Below are 7,024 nucleotides of genomic sequence, written 5' to 3'. Positions count from 1 at the left end.
CCTGTGCCTCAGACGCTTGGCCGTTGAAATCGCTCAATGTTACATTGGTCTTGATTAAATCCGAGCTAGAGCGTCCCAGCCGACGTAACATAGAATACGGCATGATGTTAACTGCCGCTCCGGTGTCTACCAACATCTTGTTCACAGGCCTCCCATCGATATATCCTCGCAAATATAGGGCCTTCAGATGCCTGTAGCTCTTATCTTGTGGCTTCTCAAAGATAACCGGCCGTGGGCCGCAGTCAAGTTGTGCCACGGATGTCTCATCTAACCCTGGAGCACTGAACTCTGAAGGGAGGATGAACACCATGTTCGTGCCAGCCGATGTTTCATCATCGGCTCTCCTTTGTTTGGGGCGCCACTCCATTCTCCGTGGACGACCCTCTTCATTCAGAGCTCGCTGAACCTTTGCAGCCAGATCAGGCCGTGCCTTTCTTAGCGTATGCAGGTATAACCTTTCGGCTTCCTCCAGGCCGCGCAACCGCTGAACCCTGCGTTTCTGTGAACGGCTGAGTCCGTCAGGGCACCACCTTGGACGGTGGTACCTGTCTTCTTCTTCTTCTAGTCCCTCGTCTTCTGAATCGTCAAGATCTGCCCAACGAGGTGACTCAGCGCGTTTGCTTGGTGGTGGGAGAGGCCCTAAGCGCTCAAACACAGACACGTTGGCTGCCTCCTTCTTCTTCTTGTTGCATTCTGGGCAATTGCCGATTGTGGGCAATCGGCTCATTCCTGAATCCCAGCAGTGTCTGAAGAAAGGGCAGTCCTAGTGTCTGGCGTTGTCATCTTGCTCCCTTGGCCTGTCCGTGGCACGGCGCTCGTGCTCCTCCTTATCGCGATCCTGCCGACGATGTCTTCTGGCTTCTCTAGCCAGACGATCTCCTTCATCATCACAGTTGGACCGTCGGCGTTGGTCATACTGACTCACATATTTGTTGAGGAGGTGATCAGAGAGAGGTCGCTGATATCTTATGTTCTTCACTTCTCCCTCTGTGACGTAGCGCTTGCCATCATGATGGAGCCGATCGCGTGGAACGGCCTCCTCTGTGTCCTTGCTATGAGAGCAGCTGCCCTCATCTCCATCTTTGCCAGAGTGGTTCCCAGGCCCTACCATGTTGATGCTGAACGTGGGACCTGGCTGGCAGCCCTTGGGGTAGATGACTTCTACCATGTTAAGGGCGGGGAAGGGCTGGGTGTCTACCTTCATGGCGTACTGGTTGAAAATTAAACGCCCCTTCTCTATCGCCGCTTGGATGTGCTGACGCCACACCCTGCAGTCGTTGGTGGCATGGGAAAGCGAGTTGTGGAATTTGCAAAGACGGCTTTCCGTTTAGCTCTTGCGCCGTAGGGAACTTGAGACCTTCAGGAATCGTCAACTGTTTCTCCTTAAGCAGGAGGTCGAAGATTTGTTCAGTCTTGGTCACGTCAAAATCAAATCCCCTGGGCGGCCCTGGTGGCTTTACCCATTTGCAGGATACGGGGGTTCCTCCCCGAGTCCACTCAGCCACTGCTACTTCTTGGTCTCCCGCAGGCACTTCACCTTCCTCTGTATCGACCATGACTATCGCACGCTTGAACTTGTCTTGGTACAGTGTCCGGGTGGCGCTGTTCATATGCTGATAGTTTCGAACCATGTGCGCCAGCGAGGATAATCTGCTTGGGAGGCCATGTCCTTGAGCTGCGTTGCAAGGCCAGCCATCGCCAATTCAACTGCTTCCTTTTCAGTTATACGAACCGAATAACATCGGTTCCTAAGATTCCTGAAGCGCTGGATGTACTCTGTCACCGTTTCTCCGCGCTTCTGACGTAGTTGTGCTAGATCGGCAATGCTAGACTCGGAAGCTTCTGAATGGTATTGCGTATGGAACTGTTCTTCCAATTGCTTCCAAGACTGGATGGAGTTTGCTGGCAAAGAGGTATACCATCCAAAAGCCGATCCTGTGAGGGACTGTGAAAAGAGCCTCACGCGTAGCTGATCCGACACTGAAGCCGGTCCTAGTTGCGCCAAATATCGGCCGATGTGCTCGATGGAGCTGGAGCCATCCGATCCACTGAATTTGGAGAAGTCAGGGAGCCGATATTTAGGTGGCAGCGGGATCATCTCGTACTCGTCGGGTACGGCTTGGAATAGCCGATTGCCCTTCTTTCGGTACCATGCCGAACTGGTCTCTCAATATGGTACTGATCTGATCCGCCGTGCCGGGCTGCAGAGTTGCACTACGAAGATTCGCCGGGGTGGCGTACTTAGCCAGCCATGTTTGCTTTTCCAGCTCTGAGCCAACTGCAGGAGCTGGGCTCTGGAGTTTCGTCGGGGTGGCGTACTTAGTTAGCCACGTCTGCTTCTCAAGCTCCGTCGCTGACGTTCCTCCTGCTTGCGCCGGAGTCCCTGACGTTGTGGCCTGGTTTGAGAGTGGCCAGTTGCCACAATCTGGCACATACGTGCACGCGTATCCTTGAGGGATCTCCTTGGGCGCCTCAGCCAAGAACTGGTAGTCACTAGGGTCACCACCGATCTTGTAGACGATGAATGCCGGTGTAGCCGGCACTTCAGCTGGTGCTGCCAACGCATATGGCAGTGGTGGACGGGACTGGAGTGGCAACTCTCCTTGGTGCGTCCCGAGAGCTGGTCCTGACGGCGAGTACTGGTGGCTCATGATCTCCTGGATCACGCGCAGAGCGAGACGCTCCAACACGTTGACCAAGTTTTCAGAGTGGCGGTGTAGCGAGTGAGCCACCAAGTAGTTGATCTCCTGCCGTAGGGCCCTGGTGCGTTCCTCCAACGGGGCAGAGATCTATCCCATCGAGTGCACCTTGTGGTGAGAACCCCTTCCATCTGATGCCATGGGTACGGGTTCTCTGAAAAGAGCCGATGAGGTCGGCTTCGAGGGTGGCCTTGATCTCGTCATGTTTCTTCTTGAGCTCAGCAGGCAGCTCCTCGTAGGTGACTGGCGTGCCGTCCGCCGCCATCTCAGATGTAGATGGCGATGTGGTTGATGTAGATGATGGTCCCACCGGGCGTGCCAGAATGTGTTGATCGCCAAAACCCACCGGCGGGCAGCGGCATGTCAACACGGTAGAGCCGGGAAGAGCCTAGAGCTGCGGCTGGCTGAGACCCCTCCGAGCGACGGCCCGCAATGCTCTTCTGGTCACACGCGGCGATGCGAAGTGCAAGGGCGTGCCACCTGACCTATACCTGGTCAGGAAGGTGATGGGGATGCCTCGCTTAGTTCCTGCATGGCATACACGTAAACATTAAATAGGAGCCTCGATCGGCTCTCAGGTTATCCTGTGAATCGGCTCAAAGAGCCGATCCACCCATGATCCGTACGGGGTGCACGAATACTTGGTGATCCTGCTTGATCAAGATAAAGCTAATGAGATCTACGACGATTTAGGGTTTTCACCGCATAATCGGATCATCCTACTCCAGGTTGGGCCTCGCGGTCACACACGGTGCTCGTAAGCCGATCCTAAACAAGGCCACACAACCAACGTGACGTTGATCATCGGAACATCCTGTTTAGGACTTGCGAACGCCACCCTACGTGCCGCTGGATCCTCCCCCCCTTCGTAAGGCCTAACTATCGCAGATATTAAACTAATCCTTGCAGAGCAAGGAGCAATCGTAACGGATCAGATCTACTAGATGATGAACAAGCAGGGTGCCGCCCCCACGCCTGAGATAGGCGTGAGGGCGGCTAGACATGCGAGGGTTGCACTACGTAAGCATGTTTATACGAAGAGCTATGCTAACCCTAACACATCTATGATAACTACGTTGCCCGCCATCAAAGACGCTTCAGTACGGGCAACGCATGAACAACGTGGAGCTTGTGCTGCCTAGATTGCAAGATGCGATCTAGGCAGCATGTCGCTTACCTGATTGAAACCCTCGAGACGAAGGAGTTGGCGATGCGCCGAGATTGGTTTGTTTTTGGGGTGAACGTTGTGTTGTTGTTTATTCCATAAACCCTAGATACATATTTATAGTCCGGCGGACTTTCTAATTCGGACGTGCACCTAACCGTGCACGAGTAAAACTCTAACTTTTAATCTAAAGATACGATCCACTAAATTACAGATACAATGGGCAATTCAGCCCAACTTCGTGTATAAGGCCAATTCTTGTTTTTCCTTCCATGTATATCTTCAAGTCTTTCTCAATCGTGGCCCACCTCCGACTCGGTCAAATTCTGGTGATAACAGCGCCCCTGCCCCCTCCCCTCTTTATATAAGGGGGGGTCGATTTGGGTGGCCCCCCAAAGCCCCAAACCCATCTAGGGCCGGCGGCCAAGAGGGGGGAGGGGATTTCTCCCCCCCCCCCCCCAAGTTGATCCCCCATAGGGTTTTGGGGAAAACCATAAGGGTGGCCGGCCTAGGCCTTAAGGGGCATGTGCCCCTGGCCCATTAGGCTAGGGTGCATCCCCTAGGCCCATGCTAGGCCTCCTATGGTCGTGGGCCCACTGGTGGGACCCTCGGAACCTTCTAGAACCTTCTAGGTCTTTCACCGGAAAAATCCCGAACTTTTCCGAAACCTCGAAATCAACTTCCCTTACATGAATCTTATTCTCCGGACCATTCCGGACCTCCTCGTGATGTCCTGGATCCCATCCGAGACTCCGAAAAAACTTCGTCTCCATCTCATATTCCGAATCTACTTATGCGACATCGAACCTTAAGCGCGTCACCCTACAATTCGTGAACTATGCAGACATGGTCGAGGCTTCTCTCCGACCAATAACCAATATCGGGATCTGGAGATCTATAATGGCTCCCACACATTCAGCAATAACTTAGTGATCGATTGAACCATTTACATACGATACCGATTCCCTTTGTCACGCGATACTTTACTTTTCCGAGGTTTGATCATCGGAATCTGCATACCTAGTTCGATCTCGTTACCGACAATTACTCTTTACTTGTTCTGTGGTATGTCATCTCTTGTGACCTAGTCACACGCTTGCAAGCTAATTAGATGACATTCCACCGAGAGGGCCCAGATTATATCTATCTGTCATCGGGATGGACAAATCCCACTCTTGATCCATGAACTCACACTTTTCGAATACTTAATCCCATCTTTATAACCACCCATTTACGCAATGGCGTTTGATGTAATCAAAGTACCCTTCCGGTGTAAGTGATTTACATGATCTCATGGTCGAAGGACTAGGTAACTATGTATCGAAAGCTTGTAGCAAGTTGAACTTAATGACTTGATCTCATGCTACGCTTATTTGTGTGTACGTCCATTATATCATTCAACCAATGACATAACCTTGTTATTAACAACATCCAATGTTCATGATCACGAAACCATGATCATCTATTAATCAACAAGCTAGTTATACAAGAGGCTTACTAGGGACTCCTTGTTGTTTACATAACACACATGTATCAATCATTCGGTTAATACAATTATAGCACGGGATGTAAAAATTTATCATGAACACTAAGATATAACAACAACTAATTTATTATTGCCTCTTGGGCATATCTCCAACAGTCTCTCACTTGCACTAGAGTCAATAATCTAGTTTACATTTGTAAAGATATAACACCTTGGCCTTCTGGTGCTTATCATGTTTTGCTCACGGGAGAGGTTTCAGTCAACGGATCTGACATGCACAGAAACGTATGTATTTTGCAATTCATTTCCGTCTCAACGCATCACTCATTTTCCAAATGAGTCGGCATTAATCATATATGTTCAGTCTTCTCGTGGAACCTTAATTCCACGGTCTGAATATGTCACTAATATTGTCACACACAATATAGCCTCAAAGTTCTGACACTATCGGAACTACACCAAGTTCTCAAAGAACTCCTCGACTTAAACATCCTCAGTCATTGTCAAAACAATGACATACTCTGCCTTCGTTTGTAGAATCCGTCACAATATTTAGAACTTATCTAAATCTAGCATAGACTTCTTCTAGCTCATTGTGCTACCTCTTAATCAACACTTAGCCTAATTGAGATTGAAATTCATTTTTATATGTGATCAAACTAATATCGGTGCAATGCCTTGCATCGATTTGTTTGTCATTACCTCATACAAAACTATATATCCTTGGCTCTTCAAAAGTACTCAAGGATATTCTTACTGTTGTCCAATGATCATCACATAGATCATTCTGATATTTTCTCCTAACTCCTTAGAGCATAGGACATCTGATTGTGTACATATTATTCGTGATCTAAAATCACTCATGTGTTTTTACTCATCGAGTGTCGAATACACTCAAGTGTTGTTAAACCTTCACATGGAAAAGAACACCTTCTTAATATATTTATATTGAACTACTTCAATATTCATTCTATGTACTTTGACTTAAATTGTGTGTTTCAATCTATCTTCATATATCTTGACACTCAATATGTTTCAGTCCGTATCCTTTCATTGAAGTTAATTCTCAATGAAACCTTTTAAAGACATCAAGTATATAATTACATCATTTATAATCAATGATATGTCATCCACATATAATATTATAACTATGTCTCAGTGCTCCCACTTAATTTCTTGCAAATGCAAGCATCTTCATCGTTTCTGATGAAATCAAAAAACTCTTTGACAATTTCATCCGGTGAAGATTCCAACTCCGCGATACTCACTTCATCCAATTAAAGTTTGTATACTTATCTAGTATTCCACGGACCAGCAAAACTTTTGGTTGTATCTAGTATACATTCTTAATACACACTTCTGGTAAGGAGTGTATTTTTGCCATCCTAATAACATATACCATAAAAGAAATATGCAGTGATTACTAGAAGAATCTACATAGACTATAAACATCGCTACAGAAGATCTAATCTTATCGTAGTCAACTCTTTGAACTTTGTCGTAAACAACTTTTCAACAAGTCGAGCTTCTTCAAGGATATTGCATCCACGTCCATCAATTTTATAGGTTCATTTACTTTCAAAAAGTATTCACCTATCTTGGATTTCATGGCACTTAGCCATTTTAACGGAGTCAAGGCCCATCATAACTTCTTTGTATGTAGTTGGTTTATTA

Source organism: Lolium perenne, chromosome 2 (assembly GCF_019359855.2).
Source record: "Lolium perenne isolate Kyuss_39 chromosome 2, Kyuss_2.0, whole genome shotgun sequence".
NCBI classification, from domain to species: Eukaryota; Viridiplantae; Streptophyta; class Magnoliopsida; order Poales; family Poaceae; genus Lolium; species Lolium perenne.
This window is presented reverse-complemented; position numbering follows the sequence as displayed.